The sequence below is a fragment of the Rhipicephalus sanguineus genome, chromosome 1 (genome assembly GCF_013339695.2).
Source record: "Rhipicephalus sanguineus isolate Rsan-2018 chromosome 1, BIME_Rsan_1.4, whole genome shotgun sequence".
NCBI lineage: Eukaryota > Metazoa > Arthropoda > Arachnida > Ixodida > Ixodidae > Rhipicephalus > Rhipicephalus sanguineus.
This window is the reverse complement of record NC_051176.1, coordinates 267,020,777-267,041,198: the sequence shown is the minus strand read 5'-3', so window position 1 is coordinate 267,041,198 and position 20,422 is coordinate 267,020,777. Positions and strand designations below refer to the sequence as shown.

Sequence of the window (20,422 nt, the reverse complement as noted above, 5' to 3'; positions counted from 1 at the left end):
CCTTTTAATGGCCTTGAAACGCGTGCTTTGCAAGCCCGTCCGCGCGTTTACTTGCTTATTCAACGGCAGCTGAGTTAGGAACTATCAAAGGGAATGTGATAGTGATCTTGCATACATATCTCATGGGCGCAAGGTCCCGTTATCGTTTTTTGCTGCGATGGGCAGAAGGACTGTGGTAGTAGTAACGCAGCCCATCTACGTCATGCGTAACCTGACAACCCGCTACTTCCCTTCTAGCGTCTGTTCTAACGCGCAAACTGTCCCACCCCCATAAAAAAAAAAAAAGCGTAACTTAGACGAAACCGCCTCCCTGTTTCGCATCTTTGCATACGTCCAAGTGGAGCGAGGCATTCTACGAAAGTGCGCACACACAGACCACGCCGGGAAACGAAGTCTCCAGCTCTGGTAACCTCCTCTGGCAACTTATGCAAAACTCGGTTGTGTGACGCCTACAGAGTGTTTCGTTTCGAAAGCCCGCGTGCTGGCCCTTTATTATTTTTTTCTTGTTTATTCCTACGGCGCTGGCCGAATCTGCCGATATCTATCTTTTCGCGGGCACGTTTCGTGTTTGAGCAGCGAACGCGCGCGCACTCTTCGAGTCTGGCCCCGGCGGCACTGATTTCCCATGACTCCGCTGAGAAGCACATGTAGCAGCCTTCGAAGGCGCTAGCGCAGCCCGAAGAAGGGTGCGCTCGAGCGGCCCCCTCTTCAAGATAGGATCGCGCGCATATGCGCGCCACACTCGATGGTCTCGCCGAGGCAACACCCCGCGCGATGTGGCCATAAAGAACAGCGAACGATCCGAGCGCTCCGCTTGGCAAATCCGAAGGGAGGAGGCGAGGGCAACCAGGGAGCAACGGCGGCCTTTTCTACGGCCGTGCGGCGCACAATATCTGACGACACTCCTCCCTCAGAAGGCCTGTGCAGGTGGGCCTCGTCTTGTTCGCCCCCCTCCGTCGGGGGAGCACCGCCCGCATCGCTCAGGAATGCGGAACTCCGCGATCAGACTCGATCGACTTTGAGGAGCCTCGATGTCGTTCTCACAATTTTACATTCTGTCCGCCGCAGTTTGCTTCTTTCTTCCTCGACGACTCGCATTGTGCAACGGTCTTTCTTTTCGGAACTGTAATAACATTCCGATGTTTCAGCGATTACAAGAAAGCGCGAGCGTCCGAGGTTCGCGAAAAAATTACTACCTACAAAATGGGGCTTCGCGACCAGTGCGGCACTCTGTCGCGGGGCGGCTGTTGTCACGGAGAGAGCATTTGAAAAGGCGCCGAAAAGCGCATGTCGCGTTTTACGAGCGCGCGCGACGCATTTCGCTGAGAAAGAGTGCTGAAAGCCCCGGGTGCCAAGGGAAACATGCTGTCGACGGTGCTATCACGCTCTCGTCCTTTTGTTCCCGCTGCTTACATACACGCGATGCAGAATCGTGCAGGCGCGTCGACATCTCGATGCTTTAGTTTGCGCAGAGACGCGGGAATTTACCGTGCAGGGAGGAGTTCCGCGTAAACACACATCACGCGGACTTTAAAGTTCATCTTGGATCTTGTGTAACCAGAAAAAAATGACGCGAATAATGATCTGTTGGTTGTTTATTAAAGGTGTCTGAAAGCGCATAGCCAGCATTTTATTTGAGGGATGGGTGTCTAACCCTTCTATATGCATGCGCGTGTGTGTGTTTGTATGTGTGCAGGCATAGGCGTGCGCACAGGGGGGGGGGGGGGCAGGGGGGGGGCGGCCGCCCACCCTAATCACCTAAGAGGGAGGGGCGCAAAATCTGCCCCATACATTGACTGAGTAGGGTGGGGGGGGGCGCTGGATGAACCTTTGCCCCCCCCCCTGATGGGGAACCCTGCGCACGGCTATGTGTGCAGGTAATATAGACATAAAAAGTGAAAAAGTTTGGATGCAGGGGGTGAAATCCCTAACTCAACCTCCGGTTACGCTATAGTGTCTGATTAACGTACTCGTGCTTATCAAGTGAGAAAGACGGCGGACACCTGTTTTGGTTGAAAACACTTCAGATGGCAGTGCGGTAACTTGAAATCGGACCATGCAGGTCAAACCGTGCTTCCAAAGTTCACGGTCGACAGCGAAAGAGCGGGGCCGTGAAAACGAGAGCTACATTTTCTTTCTTTTTTCTTTGTTTTGCTCTCCCTCGTGTCGCGGTGCAAAGAACGCGGCGCATGCGAACCGCCGCCGCAGGTGGGAAGCCGGCCCAGCAGCCCGCGTTCTTCGTTGCCCGACTCTGTCGGCGGGACGCGCAACGCCGACGCGGCGGTGGCACCGGTTCCCTCTCCCTGCGCGTCCCACAGTTGCCCGACGCCCGACCGCTTTTTTTTCCTGCTGACGCAAGACGCAGCAGCCAGTCTCGTAGCACGCCTCTCCGTCTACGCTCGTCGTCCCTCGAGCGACGCCATTCCGCACGACGCATCAGCGGCCGATAGTTTCCTCGGCGACGGGATAAAAAAACCGCGGCGATAAGCACTCTCGATGGGGGCCCCCCACCCGACAACCACAAGGCCGGGGCTCCCTCTCCACTAGAGCGCCACCACGGCCAGCGGCGGCAGCAGCCAGGTAAGCGGCCGTCCGGGTCTTGTTTACGACTACCACTGGCACGGCGTGCGATCGCCAAACCCGTAGTCGCGGCTTTCGCCGCTATGTATTGCCGCTGTTTACGCCCGACGCGTGCCCGTGCGCGACGGAGCGAACCAGCAGTCGTGACTTGGAACCGGCGGTCGCCGCCACCCCTGGCGGGCCCAGGTGAGGCCCGTCGGAAATGCGCGTGCACTACATGCTACGCTGCTGTCCGGAGCGAAGCCACGGCGCCTTATCTGAGAGCGTGCGCTGCTCCGCGGAGGACCACCGCCCGTGCGAAGGGCATGTTTGAGAGGCTGCGTCCTGTTGCGGTCGGCTCGCGTTACCGCCGCGTGATGTGCCCGGGGTATTCGCAGTGCCGATGCGCGTTGCTCAGCAGCTGGCCACTTGGTCGGCGAGAGGCATGTGGTACCCACCGCACGTATTTCACTGTGAAGTGTACGAGTCGTTTTTCCGGTTTCAAGTTGGCGAGTCCGACCAGGGGGTCGTGTGAAATTCCACTCGCGTGTTTGCACGCCATCGGGATACCTCTGTCTCCATCGTTGTCGACCGTGAATACGGTCTGCTGACATCGCGCAGCGGTCATGGCTTCCGCGAGACCTTCCTAGTCTGCCTTCGTTATAAAACGTAAGTATAAGGACAGTTCCTCAACACGCCGTCCTGGAGCATAGGCTGAGATTCACCATTGCTTAGCTTACACTGCTGTCGTAATGCATGGTGTACTGGTGCTTACAGGTGCGAGGAGAAGCGCTGGGATTGCGTCAACGCCGGCATGCGCGCTTGCGTTGATTTGACGCAGCGCTAGTCCTCGTCGCCTCCGTTGAAGGCATTTGCTTGCTCACCTTATCAAATTGTGTGCTCGTCGACCGTTGTAATTGGTAATTATGCAGGACATGATAAAAGTTATTGTACTAGGTTCGATTCCTTGCAGCGTAAACTTTTTCGGCGCCAAACATGGCTCCTCAGCCATAGGTTTCTCAAACGTAAAACTTTCATTGACCGACTATGAGACTATTCTAGTCATAGGCGTGTGCACGGGGGGGCGGCGCCCCCCCCCCCCTAATCACCTAAGAGGGGGGCGCAATATCTGCCCCGTACATTGACCCTTCTAGTCATCTCAGATGGGGAGGGGGCGCAAAATCTGCTTCATACATTGACTTAGTAGGGTGGGGGGGGGGGCGCTGCGATGAACCTTCGCCCCCCCCCCCCTGATGGGGAACCCTGCGCACGCCTATGATTCTAGTGTAGGCGTTATGGCTGATCAGCATGTACTGTCCACAACAATACGAAAGGGAACAGTTCATGCGTGTTCAAAAGCGAATATTTCCAAATGCGAATGACAGAATCTCACCCGCTGCTATTTCTTCGTTTTTGTTGACAAATTCTGCTCATGGAACGTTTGCTGATTGCAAGAAAGCAGAAGGAAAATGGCCAACCTTGAACGCAAATTCGGTGTTCCCTTTCATATTGGTTTAGAGGGTGCAATGCCAACGACTTCTGTGCAACACTCACCCCGCGCCTGTAGCACTGACTTGTAATGTCTGCACTTTGTGCGAGCCTATGTCTTGGGTCCCTCATCTCAGGCCATATGCGAAACGTAATCCGTGAGACAGACGGGTTGTCATTTGACTGTGTTGAAAGTACCTAAGAGTGCTCTTATTAGCACGTGTCTGCTGCGTAAGGCATTTTGAAGTACTTAGCGACATCATTTTATTACCTTGCTGCTCACTGCATTTCATGCATCGCTTTACAAATAAATATTAGGGAGTGCGTAGGCATGAAGTATGGTGTCGCCATAGTTGCAACGTCGCAACGATGCAGCTAAACTTGAAGGTGTCACATCGCAGCCGCGGCGTTACACGGCTCGCAAAGCCGTTCGCAAAGATGAAGCTCCGTGAAACGGTGACGCAAATGACCAAGTTTCATTAATGTTTCAGGCAGGACCGTGTATGTAAGGCAACTCCACGACTAATTAAACTCGTATCTCGAAATGCCTCGACGGAGTGCCGTTTTTTTTTTTTTTTTTTCCTGTGAGGCACGTGCGGCATCCACGATCTCTGAGCGACGCCTGCATTTGTAGGCGGTACTCCTCGCTCTAGTAAGCGGCCTAAACGCTCCTGTACGTACCAGCTGCGCAAAGTCAGGCGGAGACCGTAATCGTCTAATTTAAGGTTTCACAGCAGAGAGCAGCTTCGCGGATGCATGGTGTACATACTCGGTTCAGGGCCACTCTTCGTGCCCGTAATGGCCCCTGCCAAGAGTCGCGCCAGCCGTGTTCACTCACCTGCCCCCTTGAACGCCCGTTATTTGGCGGCTGTTTATATAGAGCCATCAATGGTGATTACAGGTGGTGCTCGTGAGGCGTATAAAATGGGCTAGGCCGTAAGAAACAACTTGAACTTGTACATAACAGGTTGTTGTGGGTCACAAAAAAACCACTCCTCTGCGCTGATGGAAAAAAAGAGTGCCTGTTCGAGTACGTTCGCTTTAATGGTTATAATGTTCCAATTATTTTAGCCTCCGTCTCATTCTTTGCATATCGCAAACCGTTTAGGGGTGCGCACCGTTTGCACAAGAGGCTCAGCAGTATCGTTACGGAATACTTACATCATAGTATGCTCGGAACAAGATACAAGTTCCTGTTTCGTAAGTCTCCGCGTCGGCGGTTCAACAGACAGCCTTTCATGGCATGAATTTCCTTGGCGAATGGAACTTATTGCGTCGCAATTATACGGACACTCGAGGCGAATTTCCGCCCATGTCAGTGCGAAGCGAGACGAAGAATGGAGAAGCAGACGACATGCAACTAATTATTAGCGAATGCGCGATTTCAGAATCGCTTCAACGTCTTGAATTTATGCATAATCACAAACAACAAGAGGTTATTGTGGGCGCATCGCTTCCCACGCTTTTCACGAAAGATAACTCCTTAGCGTCAAAGCTAATTACTTACAGGCTATAGCTTCTATGACCGGTATTTGTCTATGTGCCCTTCTTTTCTATATTTTCTATTGCGCGTCGCGCTATTTAAAAGGGACACTAAAGAGAAAAAGCTATTTTTCTCGTATTAGTAAGTTACTCCTTCACAATACCAATATCACCACGCCTGCTGCGAGAAAACGCTTGGTAATCGAGAAAACGCGCAAAAAGAAAATGTGGCTGGCGACGCCACCTTGAAGTTCCTGCACCAGTCGCCATGACGTCATAAATTCTGACGGCGCCTACTAAGGCCCAGTTAGTTCTTAATCGGTAACAATGAAGTACATTGTCTTCTCAGGGAGCCAGAGACTTAACATACCAAGTTTTAGAAATTTTCGTTGAGCCAATGTGGCCAAAATACGAAAAAAAAAAACCTTTGAAATCCGTGACGTCACCCTTGGCAATTTCAGCGGGAAATTTAAGTGATGCTTTTGACATCGATTTTCTCATGTATTCTATTGACATTGATTTTCTCATGTATTCTATGGTGGTAAAATTAACGCCACTAGGCTTTTCACAGTATAATTTATCAGACAACACTAATTCATTGTTTCACTTTAACAACATGGAACACCAACTAACCTTGCCTCATGTCGTAATGCGGACTTTTCGCTCGCAGAATTTTGCTTACATTTTTTTGCAAAAGGTTTACGTGTCAGCACGTGAGTGTTCACTTTTCTGGCAGCTTGTATGGGACCGCTGTTTGCTTGGCGTCCTCGTGCCGGCGCCACTGCTTCACGCATGAAGGGAACTCCATCATGTTGCGTGCCTATTTGAAAACATGGCTCGGACCTTCGTGCAATTGTTTAACGCGTCATCGTTTTGCCTGTTTTTTCTTTCACTCGCTCAGGCAGCGACACCGCCGAGGTTATGAATGACACACAGAATCTCCCCTTCTCACGGCAGCGTGTGCAAAACAAAGAATCATAATTGTCTCCTCTCTAACAAGGGCTGCTCTATAGAGTACGGCGGGTCAAGTTGACAGGTTTCGCGTTGATGGCACGGTCTCCGGGTTCATTGTTTACTGTGTGTCGACTGGAGTGAAAGGCAATATCTCTCGCTGACGCTGCAAACGCGCGGCCCCATTTATCGCACAGAGGTCAGTGTACCGCGTACGCGCTGGTATACATTGCAAGCTAAACACCTCGCTAGAAATGTCACGGTCTCGTCTTACGAAGTGTGACACTCTCAGCGAGAACGTGATTGTCTGTAGGGAGCATTACATCGTTAGCACGTAAGCTTCGTCTGCATTAATGGCGCCTCTATGCGTTATCAGCGGTTACAAGTGCGTTTTGTGTTTGACAGTGTCTTTCCCAACCCTGGAAATACCTTAATACATTCTAAAAAGACAGGGCGTGCAAACACGGACACAAGAAAGAAGTCAGGACACCACAATCACGACGATGAATGCGCAGTGTTGTACCGGCATAGAAATGAAGAAACGCGCCTGATGACTGAAGCATGGCATATCGGGAATAGTGATAGCGCATATGTGAGCCAACCGTCGATTAACTTGCATAAAGATGAAATCATATGCCTTAACAGTTATCTTCCGCGTAGACTCCCACGCGTGCCCGATTGATAGGTTCGCCTATTGCATGGACATGCGCAGATAAGTTTTCGTGTCTTCTTCCTTTTCCGCCGTTGTGCCTCTCTTGATAGTCGGCGTTTGTGGCGTCCTGACTTCTTTCTTGCGTCCGTGTTTGCCCGCCCTGTCTTTTTAGAATGAATACTAACCAACCAGCTTAGCTCTCTGTTATTCTAATACCGTGATACGATGTCATCTCATTTGTAACGTGAAACGCGTGCAGACCTGTTGACCGCGGGAAATACAATATGCATACTCGTGTTCTCGCAGACTTTACTTACTCGATTGTACGGTTATTTCAATTTTGTCGATTAGGCGCACTCGTGACTCTCTGCCGGCGGGGTGGAAAGTTCACGGCTTGAAGTTCATGCGCGCGTACTTGGCGCCACCATTGCGTCAAGACTTCGAAACCATTCGAAATATCGCTGCATATTATATCGCTGGAGATTAAGCAAATTTCAGTTTTCAGAAGCGATGAAGTTTATGAAAGAACGCGGAAGAAGTTGTTTATCACTTGTTTTGAAAGCGAACTAAACGAGAGAACGCCGAAGCTTTGCCTGTAACTATTAACTGCCAGCCTTGAGAACGTGCCGAAATTATCAGTATAGCACGTGCGCGCGCTGCCGGATGATTGCTACGTTCGAGTATAAACAAACTTTGCCCCCTATGAACCACGAAGTCGCTAGACCATACACTACGTCACGTACCGTTCACTCTGCTGTGCAAATGCAGCCAGGTGTGTTTGCCATTTGTAATCATCAGTGGCTCAAAGCCTTAATTTCCAAGTGTGTCTTCAACTTGAGGTTGATTTCGCGACGGGATTGGAATAAGCCTAGTTGTAACTTGTTTTCCTGTCCTCGGAGATTAATAGAAATTCCGGGTTGCACTGCCAACTGCACAATGCCGCAGAGGTAGGTGTTCTCGGTAGGCGGCGGCGATGCGCAGTTTTCTTTTTCTTCGCTATGAGGCTAAGGCCTGACACGACGGCGGTGGCGTAATGGAAAAAAATAAAGTTTTGACAGATGGGCACAGAAACCAATTTTCCAGCTTCAGAAAAAATAAAGAGAAAACGCTGTTCCACTTGGCGTTGACAGACATCAGCAAGAACGAGGAGCGGTACGTGTGTACTGCTGAGTGATCGCTTTCTTTTTCCTGCAAACACTTCTGCGGCTTTTAGCAGGACTCGTGCAGAATAACGGCATGCACTCGCGGCTCCTCTAGTAGCAGCTGTACGCACACGTTGTAATTGCATCTAAGGGCAAGTAGCCCATGCTTTTCGGAATCTGCCATTTACTTGCGCTCCTTGAAGCCTCGTGTATATGTGGCGCATCTGGTAGTAGCCTCTACAAATACGTTATGTATTTACCTCGAACTGAGGCAAAGTCGCTGTGCATGTTTTCCACACATTGTAGGAGCCGGGAGGCATGACAACGTTCTGTCCACATCTGCGTCAACCCTTTGTTTTTCATGTTTGTGCTACCACGAATTTCCGGCCAGAAGACGCTGTGAGCCGATGTTGCCTATACGGGCTCCATCATCCTTTCCCTCACGTGCTGGTATAGGTGCGTTTAGGCGCCTGACCGCTGAGCCCAGTCAATGCAACTGTTATCTGATTGGAACCGACTTCTTTTCGCTCATGTTTGCCTTATACGTTATGCCTGCCCTTGGCCATCGTCCTCACAATTTCCCGTAGTCCGAGTAGCGCATAATCAACTTTGGTTTTACTAGTTTCACACTGCGTATAGACGCGCACCACTGCTCTCAGACCTGCGTCGCGCACGCCATAGAAATCCCACACAAGCTGGGAAGTGTAGAGGTTGCACGTTATAACTCAGCGGTTTATCGTGCCCGGCGCGCTGTATTTGAAGGCATGTCCTACTTGAGACGTCACTATGCCGTACGTAAATCACGCGGCCTCCTTCGGCGTACGATTCGAACAGCTGAAAGAGCCGGATTCGATGCACGCTGATTCGTCGCTGTCGCGCGAGTAATTTTCGTCTCTACACAGCAGGCTTCCTTTGCGCTGGCCCTGTCGGTATGACGTTTCGAGGGCAGAGCAGACGAAACAACGTTGCAAGAAGCCGTTGGCAGTGACGACGATGGGGAGAAATCTCTACTCAAAATGGCGCTGAAATCGCCGGCGCGTCGCGCTCGACCCTCTGCTGCTGCTGCTGCTGCTGCTGCCTTGGATTCCGGCCAAATGGAGAGGCGTCGTCGTCGTTGGTTGCAGATAAACACGAACGCCCGGAATGCCTTTTGAGCTCTGCAGAGAAGAAGAAAGGCAGAAAGTAATAAAGAGAAGCAACGGCGCCGCGAAACGCAACCGTCCTCGACGGAAAGCCGGGTGCGGCTTGCTAAGATTTTCAAGGGGAGACGTGAGATCGGTTGCACAGTGTTTTTTCGCCTGCATAATTACGTATACACTACTCACTCGTGCAAGTAGTGCTTTCGGCGCGTAGCGGTCTTGCATGTAGTTGCGTCTTAAGCACATGCACGGCCAGAAATAAGAAATACGGAGGTCGACGTGTGAAATGAATGTCCGTTTGTAGAGGACAGATTTACATATTGTTCAAGAAATCACTCACAATGCGCTTGAACCGCACTAAATAAATCTTGTGATTTTGTGTACGGTAACTATACCCAATAACATTTTAACAAATAGTACTTTATTTAACGTTGGTGGAGCGCATGAGAATAAAACTATCCGTGTGCTTGACCGTGTCCTCATCCCATATGCTATATACATAAGACAGAGGCGGCGGTGGCCACAGAACACATTACACAATTGATCACACTAGCTGGCCCAAACAGTGCACATACAACACAACTTCCCATCAGTAGTTTCAAAAACGGTGTCGGTACATTGTGAGCTTCGGTGGGGGGATGGACGTTAAACCCCAGATATTATTATTATTATTATTCGGTGGAGGGATGTGAAAAGTTAATAATTGCTGGGTTTTTGCGTCCCAAAACCACTGTATTATTACAAGGGACGCCGTAATGGCGGGCTCCGGAAATTTCGACCGTCTGGTGTTCTTTAACCTAAATATAAGTACACAGGCTTCTATATAGCATTTCGCCTCCGTCGGAATGCGGCGGCAGCGGCCGGGGTTCGATCCCGCGACCTGTGGGCCAGCAGATGTGAAAAAGTTTAGATATCTGTAAGGCGAATGGGACCCTCTGGAATGCCGCGGAAAAATCTTTTGAGCATCTGGTTCAGCGAGATAGGCTGGGAAGACCGTCGTCGCGTACTCTGGCTGAACTGCCGATTCTTGCCCACTCTGGGATATAGAATCGTTTGTCCTTGCCAGCAGTAGGCAACACAACTTGTAGAAGGCCGCGGTGCTAACCAGTTGACCTTGGTATTGATAGGAAACGGGCATTTCCGTCAGTCGCCTCTACAGGGCCAAGACCGTTACACTCGCTCAGAAACCAGCAATTAAACCAGCACGTTTACATACGGCGTCGGGCTGTACTAGACGTTATCGCTCGGAAACATTATCTGCTAGGGCAAGAAAACGAAACTGTTCGGTCGTAGTATAGGGCGATTCCTTTAGAACTGAGCTGTTTGATTCGGTTGTAATTACATTTTAATGCGGTTTGCGACAAAAGATTCAGGAAGGATGTAAATTTAATGGCCCGGGCCGTTTTTTGATGTCCAACGCCGAAAAAAAAAGAATAACAAAAACCGCGAGGTTTCGCGAAATTGCATACAAGAGGGACGCCAGGCGCGCGAATGCGCATGCGTCAAGGTGACGCAGCGCAGCGCGCTCGTCGAAGTATAGTGTTTGCGTTTCGCGTCATCGTAACGCGATGAACCTGGCGACGCCAACTTCCGCCGCCGCTGGCTGACGCGAACGCTTCGCCGGCTTGCTATCCCTCCTTGTATAGGATTTCGCGGTTTCGTTATTTCTTATTCTTTTTTTTTCTCATTGTACATCGAAAAATGGGACGGGACCGAGCGTCCGTGTGACTGTACCGAGCCATCAAGCAGCATGGAATACTATACGTTGTGCCACGGCACGATGCAGTTTATGAGCGCTTGTGTATTTCTTAAAATATAGGGTCCTAGCGGATTTCAACGTTCACAATAACAAAGACGACGACGTATACTGGACGTATTGATTTCCTTTTCTGACGGGCATGCACGTTTCTGTATTAACGCAACTGAATAGCTACGTAATCACACTACAAACAGGCAGCCGAGCATGGCGATGAATACCGTTGCCCCTACTAGGGTCCACCTCCCGCTTGCGGCCTGAATGTCCAACGAGACGGAATGTACAACGAGACTGAATGTCCAATAGTGGACATTCAGTCTCGTTGGACATTTCGTCTCGTTGGACATTCCGTCTCGGTTGGACGTACAGTCTCGTTGGACATTCAGTCTCGGTTGGACATTGTCTCGTTGGACATACAGTCTCGTTGGACATTCAGTCTCGGTTGGACATTCCGTCTCGTTGGACATTCCGTCCCGGTCACAAATTTCACTTTTCCGTTTTCGTTCCACACATCCCAATATTTGCTGTGAAAATTTTCCGAATGTGCCCTAACATTTGCGACGTGCGTGAAAATAAATTCGTTTCGTCGTGATAGGACGTGGCGCTGAGACTGCGTATTACGCACGGCAAGGATATATATATATATATATATATATATATATATATATATATATATATATATATATGTAGAGAGAGAGAGAGAAAGAGCAAAGACACGAGGGAATAAAATAGGAAACAAGACGCAAAAAAGAAGTATTTAAAAATAAGAAAAAAATATTTAAAGAGCTCCCTTTTGCACCCGTTTGCTCGCGTTCATATAACTTGATGCCTTTTCAACAAATCGAGTTGAAAGTTTGCGCTTTTCATGCTTTTGTTATGTGCGTCCTCCCTAAAAATATGTACCTGTAACTTTACCACAGTTTAACAATTATACAAAACCAAATAGCCCGGTACCTCACCTTGTTGAGTAATCGATTAGCTTTCAGTTTTTTCTCGGTAATCCGTTAGTTTTTTTAAAAAGGTAAAAAGGTAACTGTAATGCGTACAAGTCTGTTCCCGACCCAGTTTTTTTTTTCTTTTCACTTGAGCTTCACAGCACTAATATCGACATCATTGGAAGAGTAATAGAAAAGCTCGTGTTCAGGCCGTTTCTGAAAAGTCTTCAAATGATTTTAAACATCATAAAAACGGTTTTATTGTCGCCAACGGTTACCTGTATGCTATGTGTTGTAATGAAAAATTATTCACGCGAAGCACTTTGCAAAACGCGAGCAAGATTGGCTACTTCGGCAATAAGCTCAGAAAAAATGAGCAGTTCGCAGCGGATGGCCTGATGCTCTCTTGACTGGCCCGGTGCAGCGGAGGTGTAGGTCACCGCTCATTGCACGTCACTCTAATGTGGTGTGACGTCACTAAAACTTTCGTTACGCTTCCTACACAGTGAGGGCGGTGTCAGTCGCGCTAGCGATGGGTTTCGATCGCGAGAATGAGCATTTATACAGACTTTGGAAGTGAGTTAAAATATATTCTAAACGTTTGCTGCGTGCAACATTTCGTGCTGAGCGTCCTTGCTTACAGAGAAACCCTACAGCAGGCTTTTTATAGCCTCAAAATTTGGTGACACCACCTCTTTTTCCTAGACCGGCCTGCAGTTCTCTTGTAGCCGAAATGCCATGACATGTTTCCATCAAGGTAGTCAAAACTAAAACTGATATCCCACACTCAGCATGCTTCATAATCATTTCGTGGTTCTGGCGCGTAAAACCCAAGAATTTAATTTTAAAGGAAAATTTCCTCCCTAGCTTCTTCGACCCGCATTCTTTAAGAGGAAAGAAGAATTGTTCTAGGGGCTCGTAGAAAGCCAACAATCAGCCAAGGAAAGCATAGGTACATTATTTGTTGATCTTTTTAACTGTAGTGTAATGAATATGACCTAAATTGAAAGGACTTAAATGGGACGAAAAAGCACACTTTCTTTCTGTGGGATTTGAACCCACAACTTTCGCATTACGCGTCTGGTGCTCTAACAATTAAGCTACGACGGAGGCCGCTCCCTCGTCCACTTTGTTGGGTATTTACGTGAGCTTGATCCCTGGGAGTGTTAGCAAGCGCAAATCATCGCCGTAATTATAAGGTTGCGGGTTCGGATCCCACCGATGGAAAGGCTGTTTTTTCGTCTACTTGGATTCCGTTGCATATGGGTTATAATTATTACATCGCAGTTAAAAGAAGCAACAAATAATTTCCCAATGTTTTATTTGGCTTAATTGGCTGTTGGTTTTCTAACAAATAACTGAGTCTCTCGAACTATTCTTCTTTCGCACTTTCATAGCAAGGGATTCGTCCTGCCCCGTGACGATTTATGGCAAAAATAGTGTTTCACACTCGCCGCCTTAGCTACGAGTGGCGCTGGTAACACTCTCAGGGATTAAACGCAGATAGATACCGCACAAAGTGGAGGAGGGAGCGCCATCTCTCGTAATCCTTTAAGGGGCTGTGATGTCCGATTTATGACAAAGATAAACAGGAACAGCAAAGTATGCAAACAACCAAAATAAAGCATTAAAGTAACATATTCAATATACATATGAAAACTAAAAATACAAAAGAGAAATAAAACTAACAAAACTTGAAATTATGGTAAATGCAGTAAAGCGAATACGGAAACAAAAATACGACGCCCGACGCCACAGACAGTCAATATTTGCAAAACACACACAAAAAAATGCGATCTTCCGTTAGGCTACTTAACCCAATGAATCAGTTGTCTGAGAAATTTCAAACGAGGACACGTTTATCTCTTCTAAATTGGACATTCCGTCTCGTTGGGCATTCAGTCTTGTTGGACATTCCGTCTCGGTTGTACATTCCGTCTCGTTGTACATTCCGTCTCGGTTGGACATTCAGTCTCGATGGACATTCCGTCTCGGTTGGACATTCCGTCTCGGTTGGACATTCCGTCTCGTTGGACGTCTCGTTGGAAGTGCTAGGTGGTGACCAGCCTACCGTCTTTGGGCCTTTCAAATGGTGGTCATGTATATATAATGCATCTTATGAACAACATAGGAACCTTCGCGTGAGGAAGCGCTTTTACATCTCCCGTTTGTCATTTTCGTCAGTGGTTTGCCGCCGTCTCGCCAAATATATTTAGTTTTTTTTTTCTTTTTTTTTCACTTAGCGCGCATTTGCGCAACTGCAGTTTGTATTGTGCATCGTATTTTACGCATGAAGTTCCGAGCTACAGGACCGTAAGATGGACTATACTCTAATGATAAAGCGGTGATTACAAAAAACATTCATACAGCTTGGGTTTTCTGCGTCAAAACCACGACATGATTATGAAGCACCCCTTAAAAAAACAACCGTGTTAGTTGCACGTGTATTAAGCCACAGATACGAAGGAACCCGCCGTGGTGGTCTAGTGGTCTATGGTGCTCGACTGCCGACCGGAGTCAAAATTACCGGAGCCCTCCACCACGGCGTCCCTCATAATCATATCGTGATTTTGCGACGTAAAACCCCAACGAGCTATACTATGGAAAACGTTTCTTAAAGTTGCGCGCGTTAGGTATGTTGAACAAAACTGCGCCCAGAGGAAATGTGGAGCGTAAAATATTACTTCGGCGCGCTTGCTCGCCCACAGCGTGAATTTGTATTTGCTTGTTTCGTACTTATCGTGCTCTTCTTTGAGATCTGTTCTATTTCGCCCCAGCCGTGTCGTGAGGGGCCACGAACAAACTGATATTGGCGCCGCACGTTCTGGAAAAACGTGTTTCTCAGAACAATGCGATGCGCAAAGGCGACCGCTTTCGAGCAACTCCCAGGTAGATTTTACCACTACTGATTCCGAGCACGCCATCTGTCAGGTTGCCGAGGTTGCGTGAGCGGGTAAAGTAAACCGATCCAGCATTTCGAATCGATGCTGTTCTGTGGCAAAAGAAAAGATAAAGGAAAGAAAGGAACTTCGAAGAAGCAAGACGAAGCACGTGTGCATTAACTCGCGTAGTGTATACGCACAGAGCCGCGGGCACGCATCCAAGTCTGACCGTTAAGAATGCGTGCCAGTTCTATGTCGTGAAATGGCCTATCCTAGCAGCATTTTGACCTGCGCCCTGCTATGTGTGAACGAATCATTTAGTGTATGTCGCTCGGCCTACAGATTGTTCTGCGCAAACTCCGAAGAGATACAGCCTGAGGCATGAGCAGAGAAATACGCTGGGTAGCCACTTTAGGCTTTTCTCTAAAAGTAGGACTTTAAATAAAAAAAATGCACATATATCCGTAATCGGTTTATATTCGTGTTGCCCGTTGTAGTTGTTACTCTTGAGCAGTGGCGTAGCCAGCGTGATGATGCAACACATCACATAGATGAACACTACTGTGCAGTAATGCGAGCAATTGGAGCTCAGTATAGCAACAGCGTTTTGCGCCAGAACAACTCAAATATGGATAGTTCCGGCATGGTATGACAAGAGACGGGCTATTATTTGAAGCTCATCTTCACGGGAGAGACACAGTGCCCGTGTCACTCGCGGGAGACCACGCGGAAAAAGCCTGTCTGACTCGTGTACATTCGGCGGCCGCGAGCTGTCTGGAGCACAGCTCGCTGGAGCAGTTTATTATTTCGAAAGGGCCCTTCCTTCCGGATCAAGGAGGCCGCTAATCCGAGCTGTCAGATTAACTGCAGCGTCCATTTGCCGCCGCCGGGAGCAGCGTCCGAAGGAGTCGATCGGCCCCCCAAGATCGAGCCGCGTCGGCCCCATTAGGCGCGACGGCGGCCCTGATGGGCCTCGCTGGGTGCGCGAGACGGGCAGACAAAGCGGTGCCGAGGACGCTCATCATTAGTCTGGATGCAATTAAACGACGCCACTCGGCCTGTCCTACGGCAGTCCCGTTCCTGATTCTACCCGCCACGAGCTGCCTTAATGCTGTGCGCACGTGCCTTGCTGCTGCATATGTCTGACCGGCCCGCAGTTGCACTGCGCGACAGCTGTGCCTGGCTGTGCCACGCTTGGTGGTTACGTTTATATTTTCCACGAAGGCAGGCGACACTGGCCGATCATGTGGCACAGACACGCTACGTTGGTGCAGGTGCACTCCTCTATCTGTACGGCCGAACGAAATTGTCAGCCACCCACGGGGTTTATTAAACGAGGCATTCGAGGAAAGCCCGTCACGCCAGGTCATTGCCAACATATTGAAGTTGTTTACAGAGGTACCCGCTTATGTTCAAAATGCCTTGCGTTCAGGCGATGGGGGCTGCCACGTGCCCCAGGTGAATATAATTGTATGCAGTGCAGCCCGATAAAAGAGACGATTAAGCTCACGCCGCTTAAAGGCTGTGTCACGGGTCTTGAAGCAATAGCTGACGGGCTCTTATTGACGTTATCCTTTATAAAGCGCCAAAAATTAAGCTTCAACAGTTTTGTCATCTGATGGAAGGAAAAGATCCGAGCTCCTGAAATGTACGCAAGGGTTGTGCTTGGGGATGCTGCGAGTGTGGCCCTATTTACGCGAGACCTTTTGTGGCCGAGCCTGCATGCTCCAGCGGAATGGCACCACCGTAGCCACCCACGCGGCAGCTTTGGCTGTGGTGAACTGGCGCGCGCGTATGCCCACCGGATCTTCGTGCGGTGTGGGCGGAAAAAAAAAAAAGAAATCACGTGTTACAGACCTCTGTGAGTATCTTCAGACAAAGCTGCGGTAAGGGGACGGCTTCGCCTCTAAAGAAGGTGGGCGTAGGGAGGGGGGCAAACGACTGTTCGCATTCTCCCAGCGCGAGGGGCACCTTATCGTGGCACCGCCTAGTGTTTCCCGGCAACTATGCCCCCCCCCCCCCCCCCCCTGGGTCTTACTTTAGTCTTACTCATCGCGAGCCGAGGCTCCTACCCCCGTCTTGCATTCTCTCGCGCTGTTGGCTTTTGCTTGCAAGAAGACGCGCAACCGGGAGAGCACTGCGAGAAAATAAAAGGCAGAAATACGACACGACGAGCACCAGAATTCCGCGGCGGCCAGAAATGGAGTTCATGCCCGTCCGCACGGAACGCTCTTTCATTTCTCTGTAGCCACCCACTTGCAAGAGGCGACTCCATTTCTCTGCGGCCGCGCTGGCGCTCTTGAACATTTCGTGCCACGCGAATCTTGTTTCGTGCCATGGGTGTCCGTCGTCTCGGCGCGTTTTCTCGTCTCTTAATGTGCTCGGCCGCAAGATGACGGCGCACGTCTGCGGGAGTGCACGCCTGCTGTAAGGTGAGACCCACGTGTGCCGTATGCATTCCCCGCCGACCCCTCCCCACCTCGGTCCGGCCGCCGCGACCCCGTGAAACTCGCTCTGGCGGTCGGCAGATTGCGCCGCAGAGTGCGAATACTTCTCATGCCCGCCCGCCACTTCTGATGTCCTCCGTTGTCTTTCCTTGTTCGCCCGGGAACTCACGCGGCTGGCTGCTCGGCGATATGGCTCGTGTCTTGCGCTCGGTAATTCCAGTACCCGACATAACTCACTACAGTGCCATTACGACCCGACGCACCGGCCCATAAACTCGCAAAATAGCGCTGCGTCTACCTAGTGTGCCGTCAAGAACGCTCGTACCCGTTTCACGAGGATGCTCCCCCATGCTTTCCTCGGCATCATTTTCGGTTGCGTTTGTGTGATTGTTACTGACATAAAAAAAACAAACAATAATCGAGCCCTTTGCACCTCTTGGTACTTCTCTCACGTTGCACAACGACGGTGTTGACTCCGGCAGGCTTGATGCCTTGGCGGTTCATTGGCCAGTGTCTGCTTGTAGGTTCAGGTGCTACGTGACACCTGGGTTTGAAAGGATTGTTCTACATCCGCCATCGTGACCTTGGGCGGCGCTGGCTAACGTCATCAAGGTCAGGTTTATTACCCGTGCACAAAAATACCCAAGCTGGACGGTGTGGCATCCAGCAGAGCTTGTGACACTGCTGCGGGTTAGGTGTGCCGGCATTTGAACTAAGCATTTTAGTGCCAGCGGACAAGGACAAAAGGGAAGCGTAGACACCGCGGTGCGCCAATTTTACCAAAAAGGCCCCCTTTTTTTATCAACCTGGTCGATAGCCGCAGATTTTTTCTTATTTACGTCATACCGGAACATCATGGGATGTTCCGGTCTGACGTGACAGGGAGGCTGCGTTCCCTGCGCGCTGGGCTCGGTCAGTTTCGATATCGCCATTAAAATTCGATCATGAATTTCTCACTAAGTCCGCTCCACTTCCCCCCATATACACTGAAGGAGCAGAAGCATTCCAATGGCTTTTAAGAATTACTGCGCGAATGTAGTTACCCTACATGCGAGTATACATGGCTCTGTATACTGCTAGGTACAGAGCAGGTGCATAGATAAAAGGAGAAACAAACGAAACGATGGAACGAATGTTTTCATGGAAATAGTTCCGCTAGCGTGCGGTCTAGTTTATTTGATTAGAAGATACTTTTTCTTGCGCATGTGCAGCGACATTTTTGCGATTCGTCAATTAACTTCTCAGCAGTTCAGACGATCGAGCATGCAAAAAAAACATGGCTGATCCCTCCAACATAGGAATCGGTACAACATGAAAGTGAAACGTGTCTTCACAGAAGTAGTGCTTATTGTGTAGTTATATATGAGAGCTTGTACAATGTCTATTCATGTTTGGCAGCTATAGCACCGTTTGACGTGGATGCACCCATGTTGACAGCATGTCTCTATCGCGACGACTAACGCCCATGATCGTGATTAAACCGTTGTGGTAGCTGACGGTGTGAACATATATTTGGACACAGCGAATCGTGAATCCCGCGTAAGGATGATACCAACAAGCTCATAATCAACACTGGTACCCGGTATGCACTTCTTGAAAGCGTCGTCAATTAAGGAGAGCAACGGCATGGCGTGCGCTTGCTAGTAATGGGTAGCCGATGCCTGTGCTCATGCATACATAACACACATTGCGCTTCAGCAACACGGGAGGTAGAGGTTCGTAGCCTGAGCCGCAAACGCGTGCGTCCCGCTGGCCTCTGTCTCGCAGGCGCTGCTCTCGCTCCACCAAGGCACGGCATTCGCCCGTCGAAATCGCGTCCTTTCTGCGACGCATATTGCAGCAGTTTTGTTAGTCGGTGCTCTCGCATTTGAAGCAGTCGGCGGCGGAGAAATCCCGTTGGTGCACGTGGAAGCTGCACTACTCCGATGAGCCGACGCACGCTAACACGAAGCCAAAGGCAAAGAATGTAACTGCGTCAAGGGTGCCTCGGCGACGCCAGCGCGGCCAGTCTAGCTCTCTGGTATGGAGACGCTTTAACCATGACTTCCGATATCGCGTTCAATCTCGGAGTAAGCGCTAGTAAGTGTCGATCGTGAAGCATTACTTCTGTTCACATCTCACAGACGGCGGCACCGTCCCGCTCCGCCCGCCGCTAAAGAGAATGTGTGAAAGATATAAGGCGCGTTCGCGCCCTGTCTACCATATCTCGAGTTAGTTTAGTCGGTAGCGCGTCGGGCGCTTGCCGTCGTGGCCGCAACGTCGTGGGTTCGATTCCCAGCGGAGCTATCTTTTTCTTGGTTTTTTTCTTTCTCTCCCGTTGGCATCCATTTTATCAACGTCATATCCGTGACGGATGTACTTGGTGGACCCCGGCATAAAACACTCTCGTGTTAATACGTTTGAGTATTGGCGGCAACAGCGCCTCCTCTATTATTTAAAGGAGGCGCTGGATGGGAAGAACAAAAACACGAAAGCGATTGATAAAACCGGAGTTGCTGCAGGTTTTGGCTTGTATCATAGAGATAAAGAAAACAAAGGTGGCCGGTTTGCTAGACTAGGATGCACGTCAAAGGACCCGGGCGGTCAAAACTCATTCGGGGTACCCCCGCTACGGCGTTCCTCATGATCGTATCGTTGTTTTGGCACTCAAAACGCCAAAATTAAAATTTTAATTTCAGATGAGGTTCGAAGTTTGATCCCACCGGTGCTGTCAGCGGATGTGTAAAACTGTCCTGGTCAGGACGTTGCGCGGTATATTCAAACTAACTCCTCAAAAAAGTTGTTTCGTGAAGAAATGTAGATGCTCGATGATGCAAGACTGCAACGTTGGTGAAGTTCTATAGAGCTGTAATTTTGGACGCGCTTGAAGAACAATAATGCAGTGAGGCACACACAAAGCCACAAACGAAAGCGCTTTCCTTTGTGGTTTTGTGTGCGCCTCACTGTGCCCTCGTTTTCCATGCTCGTTCAAAAAACATGGCTGATTCCT

At 49.7% G+C, this 20,422-nt stretch overlaps 1 protein-coding gene across 1 annotated transcript in view; it reads left to right on the top strand.

The window, feature by feature from the left end:
* The first annotated feature begins 2,233 nt into the window (after window positions 1-2,233).
* The window catches only part of LOC119378911 (uncharacterized), a 45,602-nt gene continuing 27,413 nt past the window's right edge, over window positions 2,234-20,422 (top strand). Inside the window, 1 exon segment of the mRNA XM_049411719.1 lies at window positions 2,234-2,580. The gene's annotated coding sequence lies outside the window, so the exon portion shown is untranslated.